At 47.4% G+C, this 13,035-nt stretch overlaps 1 long non-coding RNA gene across 1 annotated transcript in view; it reads right to left on the reverse strand.

Annotated features, from left to right (window-relative positions):
* Positions 1–7,316: 7,316 nt before the first annotated feature.
* The window catches only part of LOC120323003, a 51,356-nt gene continuing 45,637 nt past the window's right edge, over positions 7,317–13,035 (reverse strand). Inside the window, exon 5 of the long non-coding RNA XR_005563043.1 lies at positions 7,317–9,718. This is a non-coding gene — a long non-coding RNA (uncharacterized LOC120323003). The remainder of the gene's footprint in view (positions 9,719–13,035) is intronic.

The following is a 13,035-nucleotide window of genomic DNA, read 5'->3' on the forward strand; positions in this document are numbered from 1 at the left end:
CATCTCCACTGAGGCCTGATACAATGACAGTGCTCAGGAGATTACTGATGCTCTCTCTGATGGAGACCTGAGATATGGCTCCATGCAAACACTGCTTTTTTGGATGCTCGGGGGCCATCTGAGCCAAGGCTGAGGAAAAGGGCCATTGATGGTGGGAATTGGCAGGCAGGGGAATCCTACTCTGCATCACACAAGCTCTGTCCCTAACAGCTTCTCCTTGTGAAAGGGTTTGGAGCTTTAAGCTCTGGTATCCAGGGGATATTTATATTGGGAGATGCAAATTAAGGAACATTTCTCTAACACAGAAAACTGTAATTAGCAAATAGTCCATCCAGGCTCCGTTAAATATTTAAATTGACTGAAAGAGCTGAGCAGGTCTTGGAAACTGAGCTGCAGCATTTTTATTTTTTTTTAAATCAGGAGGCCTCCCCTTTCAAAGTTTAGGTAACAGGGGAGCTGGAAAAAAGCCAAAGGGAATAAAGATGAAACCAAAGGTATGACAGAAAATTGGCAGTGGCTGGGAGGGGGAAGCTTTCTATGAATTAAATGATTCCACTCAGGTCCTGTTAAACTTCTCCCAGGCTCTGATCCCGTTCCTGAGGAACAGGAGAGCACTGCCCTTTGAGCACCCATGATTAGGGATTTCTCATGCATCCCCATTCCTGATTTATCACCTGCCCTGCCAGGGAAAGGCTGGATGGCACACAGGGGGTGTTCCCTTTGGGTAGGTACCTTTAATTAAAACCTTTCCTGGGAGATAAAGGGCTGATTCGAGAAAAATTTCCCAGGACTTCTGTCTTAGGCTGAGCCTGAGCCACAAAGAGGTGGTGGGACTGCCTGTAGCTCAGGAAACATCCAGCCCTTCCCAGCATGTGGGGTGAGTACATCCCAAATACCAAGACAAGAGCTGCTCATGGGAAACTTCAGAAAAGGAGAGAAATTTTACTTTTCTCTATGTTTTGAACCTACTTTTGCAATGCCTTATTTTTAATTAAAGCCTAGGGGATGATGTAGGGGTGAAGAAAGGCCTTGATCTTTGTGGGACTGCAGAGGGTTTGAGTTATTGCTAAAGAATAAGTTTTAGTCATAAAGAATCCTTTTGGTTTCACCCCTCTGAGATTCCAGAGGCCTCTCTGAAGACATCAGGATGGATTTGTGAGGCAGACAAACAGGAGGTTTTTAAAGGCAGGGGGACAGACACAGAGCTGATGCTGTTTGTTCCACTGCCCCCCAGCCCCTGGGCCTGGGAGGGGAAGATGCTTTTATGCCTGTGCTTCACAATCCAGGGGAATCCAGCGAAGGGAACCTGGAAAAAAGGTTTTCCTGGATAGAAAGCTCAGAGACACACAGGAAAACAAAAGGCTGAGGGTGTTTTGATGATTCCTGTTTGCATACTGCCCACGGTGTCCAAAGCCTGTGCTGACATGCACCAAGGCAACACTGCTCTCCTGAAAGACTGGGGCAAAGCAGGAGGTCAGGAGACAAAGGGCTGTGTTTCCTCTTTCATGCAAACCTGTGTCAGTCTTTGAATTCCTTGCCTCCCTGGACACTGGGATTTCAGAGCTGTGATGATGTGTGATTTCAGAGCTTTCTCACTGACGAAGGGAAGGAACTGCTCCCTCTCCGAGTTTTCTTGGAGGCACAGGCTGAGCAAACTCACAGAGGGTTGTGGATAACTTGAAGAGGGAGCTACAGGTGAAAAAAAAAGAATAAATAAAAAAAAAAGAATTGTTTCTAGTAGAGCATCTGGAATAAACCCAAGCTCAACAAAGGGATATCACTTCTGGGAGCCAGACTGGTTTGTATTTGATTTCATATCATTCATCTTCCCCGTTGCTGTACCTCCACCCATGTGTTTCTGCTGCTCCCTGAGCCAAGAGAACGAATAAAAATCCCTAGGTTGAGCCTTTATTAGCGTGTGTAATGCAAGTCAAGCTGCTTTGAGCATCCTCTCGTTGGGTATTAATGCAGCATGCCGTTTGTTACACGAGTATTTTGCTGTGGCAGACAGAAAGTGACATTTATGGGTCTATCATGAGAATGAATTTCACCATCCATTAAAATGATGTACAGGTAAACACTCCATTCATTTTAAATCCACGGGCTTTGGTTCTTTCTCTGCTCTGGTGGATGGCTCCATCAATACAGCTACTATTAACCAAACTATTTGCTGGGAAGTGAGAGCGACTGAAAAATGTTACAGGCCTGTAATTAAAGGGATTGTAGCTTGAAGGGAGAGCACAGGGATTAAAGTTATCAGTGAACTCTCCTCTTCTAGATCTGGGATGCATCTCTGGGGCTGGAAAGGCTCTGTCCCATCCCACCACGAGGAGAGACCACTCGCAGCTCCACCATCCACCACAACCAACCCAGCACCGGGAGATTTACAAAATGCATGTTTACAATTCAAAGTGAAAAAAAAAAAAGGTCAGTGTCTGGAAAATCTATAAATCTGACGGAACAATGGATTTATAAACCTCTCTGTGGGGTGCAGCCACTAAAGGAAGACAAGAGAGAGCTGTTGGCACGTCAAAGTTGTCACTTTGTAGGGCAGGTTGGTGCTAATCAGTCACCATGTACCACCCAGGAGGTGGCCACAGCTGAAGGGGAAGCTCTTAACACAATGTACTGCCACGTTTTCCAAGCCTCTGCTCGAGGGGATGCACATGATGTAAGTTTTCCAGAGAATTGCTGTGAGAAATGAGGCAGGTAGAAAGCAAACGTGCTCTAAATGTGAGCCACGTCCCCTGGAAAATGAAGTACTGTTGTTTATCCACTGTAATTGTAGAAATTAAGGTAATAACAATTACAATTAAGTGACTCATATGTACTACTGTGCAATTAATTTAGGCTTAGAGGCAATGTTATTGTGTATTAAATAAAAGGCAAATGATGACAGATCAGGTTGTCTGGGTGGTTCAGGTGGCTGCACTGCTCCTCTGGACCCAGCACAGCCCATCTGCAGGGCCACGAGCTGCTCAGGGCCCCGTGCTGGGGGAGCAGGTCACGCTTCCTCTGATGCCACATTAAACCTGGCTCTGCCCTTCGCTGCTTTTTGCAAAGTCAGGTTGTTCATCTGGCTTTCCCTGGGCCAGTGCCAGCCTGGAGGAGCTGGGCTGGATCTCTCGGAGCTTCCCTCGTGCCCGTTTGCCAGCCCTGTCCTTTTGGAGCACGTTCCTGAGCTCAGCCTCAGGAGCTCCGAGCAGAATGTCGGCGCTCTGTCGGGCTCCCCCGGGGGGAAGAGTCACATCTGGAGGCCCTTTGTTTGGTTTAATACGTGGTATTAATTAGCCAGACTCCTCAGGGCTGAATTATCTCCCAGAGTGCTCCAGCAGGAGCTGTGGCACTGACTCAGCACCACATGGAGGGAGGTCACAGTGGTGCCAAGGCTCCCCCTCTGCCCACAGACCTCCCAAAGAAGAGCCACTTCCCTCAGCTCTCCCCTGACAGTGACAATCACAGCAGTTCTGCCCTCGGGAGAAATTGTTCCACACCTACTTGTTGCATTTATGTGAACCTTTTCCTCCGAGGAAGCCACAAAGAGGTTTTGTGAATATTTTGAGCCACTGAATCTCTAATCCCCTCTGTCAGCTTTTAACTGTTAAATTGCTGGTGCTCACCATCAAAATACGGTTGTTCACAGCAAAATGTGTGTCCAGCCCCACAAATCAAAAGAGAATTAAATGTTCCTATGTCTCTTTTTAAAATTCTAATGGCTGCACTTCCACAGGATAAATATTTCTGACTTGAGTCTATGATTTACTGCCTGCAATCTCCTTCACATCCACTAAGAAGGAGAGAATTCAGAAGTTATGGCAGGAAAACTTTAAAGAAAGAAATATCTTTCTTTTCATGATAATATTCTTAAAAAATGAGTGAAAAAAGAGTATAGAAAAATCAATGTAAAAAAAACTATTTCTAAGTCGGATGTGTTATAAAACACTCCTTGAGGCATCAGCAGGTCTAGTATTCCCATAAATATGTTTTCCATAATCAGTCAGTATTTAATTAACACCCAGAAACTGCCTGACAGAATCTAAATGGAATCTTTAAGACACTTAATTTAGAAAGTATGGCTGAAATGCACTGGAAATGGTTCTCCTGGCCAGTTGTTTCTCTCCCACAGATGCAAAAGCTTTTATCTCCTGGGCAGCTTGTCTGTATGAGCCTGGGAAACCTGAAAAGCTACAATTCACTTTCAAAGTGGATCTATTTAATTCATCCTCCTCTTTCTTTCAATTACAACCCCTTCCCTGAGGAAAGGAAGCTGGAGAGAACCTGTTAGAAACGAGGAATCAGAAAGCAATAGGATATTTCCCCCAAAACTGCTTTAGGAATAATGATTGAAACTGCACAGCTCTTGTTCTGTCAGGCAAATGAATTATTTTCAGAGTAGTCCTCACTCTCTGTGCTAATTTCTGTTCATATTCATTTTGGCATCTGTGTCTTCAATGCTTTTGTCTCAGCTAAGCTTTTCCTTTGATCTCTTTAGTAGCAGGGGGCCTTGGGAAGGTATTTTTTTATTAAAAAACATGCCCTGGAAGATGTTCTGTTGCAAAACCAGCCCTGGTGTGGCAATCACTGCCTCACAATTTGCTGAGCAAGGGTTAAAACACGACACTTCTCTGCAGACTGGGAGAGATTTGCTAGAATTTGCAGTGCAAGAAAGAGAAGGGTTTGATTTGTCTGCCAAATCCCACTAAAAATCCACCCTGCCAAAGGTACTTTCTCTCACAGTGGGGAAAACCAAACATGAAGGGCAAGTTTAACTCTGCCCAGCCTCCAGAGGTGGGGCTTTCAAAGATTTTCCATTCACTGGTAGCATATTTTTTCTTTCTCAGGCCACAGAGGATTTTTTCCTTTTTTTTTTTTTCCCCCCCATTAATTTGTACAGGCATTCCCGTGGGATTTGTCATCCTGTCACACAGGTACAAATGTCTCAGAAAAATCATGCATTTCTTCCTGGATTCTCACTGTCTCTTACAAGTTTTGACCTGAGTGAGGCACCTGAGACAACTCAGATTATTCTCTAGTAGTTGGTGACTCCAACTGCTGTGGAAAACCCTCATTTCAGGCTGGGGAGGGATGGGAGGAGGGAGGAGATGCAGCAGGAACTCTGAACACTGAGGAACTGCAGCAGGGTCAGCACAGGGGACAGAAGTGCCAGCTGACCTGGATGCAGCACTGATCCTTAAAAAGAAGGATTTCAGAGCTCCCCCCTGGGCTGTGGCAGCTCTTTCCTGAAAGACACTGCAAAAATGTTGGTGAACTGAGGGGTCCTTCCCTGTGGGATTGAATTCCTGGCACACCAAGGCAGTGTGCTTGGAGTCACCCTTCCCACAGCACAGGGGGGTGACACAAGTCTGAAGAGAATCAGCCCCTTCCAAGCCCAGAACTAGGGAATAATTAGGGCTGGAAAACACCTCCAAGACCATCAAGCACGACCTTTGACCCATCACACCTTGTCAGCCAGCCCAAGGGGCACATTATTGGCTCTTTATTTCAGCTCCGTGTCAGCAGAAATTCTTGTAACTAGAAAAAAAAACAACCAACAACCCTGCTCTGGAGAGCATTTGGAATTCTGGGTCCTTTTTCCTGCTGAAACCTTGGCTGGTTTCCCACCTCATCTGCAATTCCCAGTGCACACAACCTGTGCACTAAAGTTCCTCTGCAGCTCCAGGACCACAGAAGACACAGTAGTGGCCCCAGCAGGACAGGTTTCACTCTTTGGTGGAGGTCCAGAGAAGGCCCTCGAGGTGCTGGGGGTTAAAACCACGTGGAGGGTGTTCTCCTCACACAGAGTGCCTGTCCCAGCCCCTGCACAGATGTCACCTCTCAGGAAAGCTGCAGCTGGTGGCTGGTGCTGAGCTGTCCCCAGGCAGCTGTGCCCAGCCCATCGTCCCCTCTGCACACAAGGGAGGTTTGCAAATGTGTTTTGATTTCCCCACAGCCACGGTGCATGCAGCTATGGCAGGATTGCAACTGATTGTAATGGACACGAGATAATTTACACATTATAAAGATTGGCTGACAATGAAGAATTGATTGTTTTTTAGCCTGTGAAGGAAGGGTTTGAGAAACAGCCATTTGTTTTTTGTTGATTTTTTTTTTTGTGAGGCAGAGGCATTCATTGCCATTCACAAAATGGCTACAAATAAGAAGAAGGCAGCATCAGCTGAAAGAAAATTATCCTGGGGAAACTCAAACTGGCCATGTGTGCTTTTCCACTCTTTTTTTTTTTTTGGCAGCAGGATATGAGACACACTGCTCCGAGCTCAGAGCATCTCCTGCCACTGGAAGCAAAGTCAAGACTAATCTCAGCCCGTGGGCTCAGTTTGTCTGCAGATCTTGTTCTCATACTTAGCAGAGCACAACAGAACACAGGCTACATGTCCAACCCAAGCTGTTCACAACACTGCCCCGAGCTCAGAGCATCTCCTGCCTCTGGAAGCAAAGTCCAACCCAACCACAGCCTGTGGGCTCTTTGTCTGCAGAGCTTGTTCACAAACGTAGCAAAGCACAACATAAAACAAGTGTCCAAACCAAACCATTCCCAACAAACCTTTCCTAGTTAGGGAGGGAAGGGGAAAGCACTGGCACAGCAGCATCCAGACCAAGGGTACAGAGGTGATGTGGCAGTTCTGAATGCTGGGCATTTACTGTTAATTTTGGAGGTAGGACTTCAACTCTTCCCAGCCCACTTCTTCAGCAGGCTTGAATCACCTGAACAGGTAGGAACATAGCAGGAACCATCCCCTCCCTGTGGTCTGGCTGTTCACAAAAAGGATACATTTATAGGCAGTGAAAGAACGCAGAGAAATGGCTCAGAAAGTGCCTCTGCAAAGATTCTGCCAGACGAGGCAGACTCTGAGATGGGAACGTGGTGTGTCCAAGGCCATGAAAGGGTCAGTGTGTTCCTGCATCACTCAGGGATGGAAGCACCCAGCATCTGCCAGGGCTGAGCCCAAACACCCTGTTTAGAAGACAGACAAAAAGCTGAAGCCCCAGAGGTGCCACGATCACACTTGTCTGACAGAAAATGCAACCTCACCACTAATTAATTCAGTTCTGCAGAGCATTCCAAGACTCTTACATAAAAAGTTCCAAATAAAGCCAAAGCATTGTTAACAAAATGTTCAGTCTTTTTGCAAATTAATTAATTTGTGATATTTCCTTAATGACAAGTACTATCTAATGAAACAAACACACCAGATCAAACAGACGTATCCTATTCAGCAGCTAATCCAGCGAGAGGGAGTGATAGGAAAATGTCTTTAGGGTTTAGCAGGGGAATAACAAACAAACAGGCAATCACATATGTTTCATTTTGTTTAATATCTGGTATCTGTGTGTGAATAAACATTTCATATCACACCTTTTGATGGCTGCCACAACAATATTTCAAAGAGAGAGCTCCTTCTTCACAGGAAAAGTGGAAGTTGCTCTTCTGTGAGAAGAGGGAGATGAAAGACAGCTTTGCAATGTAGTTCCAGCACAGCCCCAGACCTTTTGAACCGTTAGGATTTATATGTCATTAAATAATTAACTCAATGATGCATGAGAGAAAGTAATGTGACTCTCTGTAAAAGACCTCAATTAATTGCTTTCATTGCAGCAGACACCGGGGCCTCGTGATGAGATACAAGCGAGGTGAACTTTGTTTCAGAGATTGCCTTTTAAATGCAGTCATAAAAAAAGTGAAAAATGACTCCCTCAGATAAGACTTTTGTTTGCTGGGGTGTTTTTTTGTGTGGCAGTGTCTTTGCCTTAAATTAACTGACATAATCAGATGCTGAGCCCGGAGTCTTGCCCTTGTGCTACACCATTCCCTTTGTAATATTCTCTCTCTCCTCATGAATTCCAGGGACAGTAAAAGGCATAGCAAGGCATGTCTGAACTATGGATTTTTAATTAATTTATCTGCTGTCTTTTATCTTTCAGTATTCACAAGCTGGTATAAGCAATTTGGTTTAAACTGCCTGCTGCATTCTGCCACCTCTCCTGGGATTATCCTGTAGTCTAATAGGATATAATTCCTGATTGTGTCAACCTCTCTGTGCTTTATTTAATCTCAGTAGTTTTATTCAGACTTTTCTGCATTACCCTTAAGACCCTTCCTATCCTGGTACCCACAGCCTTTCCCAGGCTGGTCCTGCAGAGACTGGAAGGAGGGACTGGAAGGCTCAAGTCTTGGACTCAACCCCCAGGGCATCCCACTACACTAAATTAAATTGTTGGACGAGCAATTGGAGTAGAAACAGAGAACAGTCCGCAACCTACACTCTGACCTGAGCTCTGACAAGCCTTGGGGCAGCTCCAAGGTCAGGATTTCAGCTAAATTCAGAGCAGGGCTGTGTCTTGTTCTTCCAGCCTGTTGCAGATTCAACGAGTGGGGCGAGAACTGCTAATGGTAAAAAGGCAGCAGTGGAATATCCACTAGTTTAGGATTCTGGTGAAAGGTCTTCAGCTAGAAGGGAGCATTCCCAACCCCAGCTTTACCATGGGTGGAAATGAAGTCACTTAACAGAATGGCTTCCCAGCACAATTCATGTGCCAGTACCCATGCTCTGCCCTCAGCTCATGGTGAGATAACCTGCACTTAACCCCGGGGGAAGATTAGGATTATATGGTCCACATGGGGCTATTTTAGCCAGGTTGCTTCTTCATTATTTAAAAGGTTAAGGGGAAAAAAAATAAAAGGAAGGAAAGAAAAAAAAGGACTAATGTGGTGCCATCTGCTCAGGACGAGGTGAGAAGAATTCTGCCAGCATCTTATGCTCACCCCTGTCTGCTGGGCTCACGTGGGCATCCATTCCCACCTAATTACACACTGTCACAGTGCTGCTGCTGCCTCGGAACGGGCACTCCAAGGCAGGAGAGTGGCTGCAGAGGAACACTGTGCTCTGCTCAGCAGATGGCCCTGCCTGGGCCAGCGGGAGAGCCGCGGTGGTGATGCTGAACGGCTGCTCCCTGCCCTGCTCCCAGCAGCTCCTGCTGGGAGGGTCAGGCTTTGCAGGCTGTCGGGGACAGTGGAGCTCTCACCACTGGGAAGGCTGTTCCACGGTACAACCTCACAACAAAACGGCTTCCCAAGCTGTGTGAGGAAGCACAGCAGGTGCTGCTTCTGCCGGGGATGGTGCAGCAGGAAAAGAGGCAGAGAAAAGCTGATCCTGTGAGAGTTTTGCACAGACAAGGAGACATCAGTGTCAGCTTTCTGCTCCCAAACTGGAGGTGGCTGCAGGACAGAGTCAGGAGGAGGAGACATGTTGCTCAGGTGAGAATGATGATTTCAGAGCTGGATGTCCCTGTGGCACAGCATTCACCTGAGCTGGGGGGAGACACGTGAAAAGACAAATGCTCAGTTTGTTCTTCAGAGCTCAGAGTTTTTAGCTGCTCCCAACAGAAGGCAGATCCTGACCTTCTAGGAGGTGTGTAGGGCCAAGCAGAGGTTGTTCTCCCCCTCTGGAGTGAGAAAGTCATCCTGTGACTACCAGATAGTCATTGCTCACTTCTCACAGTCGCTGCTTCTGAGATAAAGCTATTTGCAAAGACAAAAATCACCTTGATCATGACAGTGGAAGAAAAGGGTGCAGCTAATAGGCTCTTAATTGGGTGGGATTGACAGGCAGTTGAGGTTCTCCCTGCTCCAGGCTTTGGAAACCACAAGGAACGGACTTCCCATGCAGCCAGTGACATCAGTGGTCTTCACAAGGGCTGCCTGGAATGAAGCTTCATTAATGTTTTCCTTGGTATAATCCATCATCCCTTCAACAATGCATTTCTGACAGTTAATTAGACTCCACAGAGTGGAATAAGTAGTGTCGTGTTTGGAATTATAATCCCTTACTGAAAAACACATCATAGGAGGCACATCAGCAGCCCAAGCCCTTGGACATCTTAAGCAGTTTTTATTCCAAAAGGCTTGGTAAACTGTGCTCAGTAAATTCTGCAGCGTGTTTGCCAATGGCTTCATTACAAAGAGGAGCCAGGAATCCAAGGCCACCTGTTCATCAGCAAAGCCCCAAATAAATAAATAAATACATAAATAAATTCAGCCCTTCTGCATGAAAGATGAACCCCAAGTGTCAGTGCCTACCCTGGGTGACACTCAGGACGTGAGAGGTAAAATCCTTGTCCAGGTGAGGCCTGTGGCAAAGTCCCTGCTGATTTCAGTGGGGTTGGACTTGATGTGAGAAATCATTTACACATACCACAGGATGGAAAATGCTGCAATAATGACCTGCTTTATCTGGATTACCTGGCAGTTTTGTGCTTTGGAAAGGTGCTGTTATTTACTGGGTATGCAGAACAAAACCAGGAATTTGGGGGTGGCTTCCAAGCACAGCTGTGACAAAAAATGATCCCGTTGAGTAACACTAATAATATTGAGATTGAATTCCTAATGTTAATGATATTCATAATATCAGTGATATAATTATCAGTGATAATATTAGTGGCTTGGCTAGACTTAACTAAGCCAGGAGAGCTCAGCAAGGGAAGTAATGTTAAAGAGGAGGACAGAACTGGCTGTGTGATGGATGGCCTGAGGCAGGAGAGATGTTCTTCCAGAAGTATTTGCCTGCAAGTGCTCAGGTGTCCACAAGTGCTCAGGTGTCCACTTGCTTCAGACATGCAACAGTGCTGCTACCTTGAGACCCTGAGCACAAGCATAGCTGGCAGTGACACCGAGTGTGACAGGGACAGCAGCACGTTTAAACAGACCTAGACCACTGCTTTCCACAGCTGGCATCATTTCCCTCTGTCTACCCGTTCTTAATTGGTTTTTAATTTACTGCTTATCTGGGCTGCATTTGAAAGATGTCCCAGACCTCTCTCTGGATGCGAATATTCTGTTTGGAAGGCTCGTACAGCCAGCTGGAAGCATCCTCATCTTCAGATGTGAGAAGGGGAGCCAGTGCCTTCACCTTCTCGCCCAGCCTGTCCCTGCCCGGGTGCTGAACTGCAAACAGGAGAGAGGGAGCTGCCCCGGGGGTGCAGGGACAGGAACAGGGCTGAGCAGCCTGGCTGGCACCCAGCCACAGGCGTGGCTCTGCCAAGGACACAGCTCCTGCTGCCAGGGCTGAACGGGATCATAGAATCATAGAATCATAGAATCATAGAATCATAGAATCATGGAATCAGCTGGGTTGGAAGGGACCTCCGAGATCATCAAGTCCAACCCTTGATCCAACCCCGCTGTGGTTCCCAGCCCATGGCACTGATGCCACATCCAGTCTGTCCTTCAACACCTCCAGGGACGGAGAATCCACCACTTCCCTGGGCAGCCCATTCCAATGGCTGAGCACCCTCTCTGCAAAGAAATTCTTTCTAATATCCAACCTAAACCTCCCCTGGCACAGCTGAAGACCCAGCCCTCTTGTCTTGCTGATGGTTGCCTGGGAAAAGAGACCAACCCCCCCTGGCTCCCCCCTCCTGTCAGGGAGTTGCAGAGAGTGAGGAGGTCTCCCCTGAGCCTCCTCTTCTCCAGGCTGAACAGCCCCAGCTCCCTCAGCCTCTCCTCACAGCACTTGTGCTCCAGTCCCTTCCCCAGCCTCGTTGCTCTTCTCTGGACCTGCTCCAGCCCCTCCATGTCCTTCCTGAGCTGAGGGCCCAGAACTGGACACAGCACTCCAGGGGTGGCCTCACCAGCGCTGAGTCCAGGGGCAGAATCACTTCCTTGGACCTGTTGGCCACCCTGTTCCTGAGCCAGGCCAGGATCCATCGGCCTTCTTGTCCCCCTGGGCACACTCTGGCTCCTGTTCAGCTCCCTGTCCATCCCCACTCCCAGCTCCCTTCCTGCCTGGCTGCTCTCCAGCCCCTTTGGCCCAGCCTGTAGAACTGGAGGGGGTTGTGGCCAAAGGGCAGGACCCGGCCCTTGGCCTTGCTGAACCTCATCCCCTTGGAATCAGCCCAACTCTCCAACCTATCCAGGTCCCTCTGCAGAACCCTCCTGCCTTCCAGCTGATTGACACACCCCCCCAGCTTGGTGTCATCTGCAAATTTGCTGATGGTGGACTCAATCCCCTCATCTAAATCATCAATAAAGATATTGAACAGAACTGAGCCCAACACTGATCCCTGGGGGACACCAGGGTCTCGTTGTGAGACCCTGGGCAGGCCACTCCGGAGGAGCAGGGCTCTCCAGGATCAGCTGTGTGAAGATGAGATGAGCAATCCCCGTGCCTGTCCGTGGGCCAAGCCCAACATGATTTTAAACTACGGTGGTTTTCTCCTTCAAAGCTCTCCATTCCCCGAGGCAGCGACGCTCCACCTGTGAACACAGCCCATACATCACAGGGGGACAATTTTCTGGGCAAAAAGCCTGCTTCTGATGTCCCTCTTTCTAAATGGTCCCTCAGGTGTCAGAGTAAATGAACTGTCATGGTGAACCACAATCCTCCCTCCTGCTGCATAACGAGCCTGTTTGTTTAGGAGAGCAAATAGCAGCAGCCACCCCCAGCAGCCTCTTGCTGCAAAGTGCTCCTTGAATCCAAACAGGGAGCAGGATGAAGGCTTTCCCTCTGCACAGGGATAGTTTTGCTGATCTGGGCACACAGAGGGAGCCTGGAACTGCTGGGATACATCAAACCTGCTCTGTGTGCACGGATCATGTGCATTGCTCCTGCAGCTCTGGAGAGCTTTGGTGGACATTCCTCTCCTGCTGCTAAAAGGTGATCTGAGAGCTGGCCAGCCAGACCCCACTGAGCAATTCACTGAGAAGCTGTAGACCATTGGCAGAGGGCAAAAAAAACCCCCACAGCTTGTTAAAGGAAAACCAACAAAGCCCAGAAAGGCCCATTTTAATATTATAATTTGTTTGCTGCAACAGATTCGGTGCCTAATTTCCATGTCTGTTTAATCTGAATTGTTATCACCTGGAAGTCACAAAGAAGCTGGTTCTGCTTTAATACAGATCCTATTTTTTTCATGTGTTAAAAATGTATTACAAAATCCTTTTGTAATAACAACATGGGTGCCTCAGAAGCTGACACCAAGTGTCTGCATGAACTGAGCTCTTCTGGTAAACCTTAAATG

Source organism: Pipra filicauda, unplaced genomic scaffold, assembly GCF_003945595.2.
Source record: "Pipra filicauda isolate LSUMZ 115617 unplaced genomic scaffold, ASM394559v2 scaffold182_size1470994_pilon, whole genome shotgun sequence".
In the NCBI taxonomy this organism is placed as follows: domain Eukaryota; kingdom Metazoa; phylum Chordata; class Aves; order Passeriformes; family Pipridae; genus Pipra; species Pipra filicauda.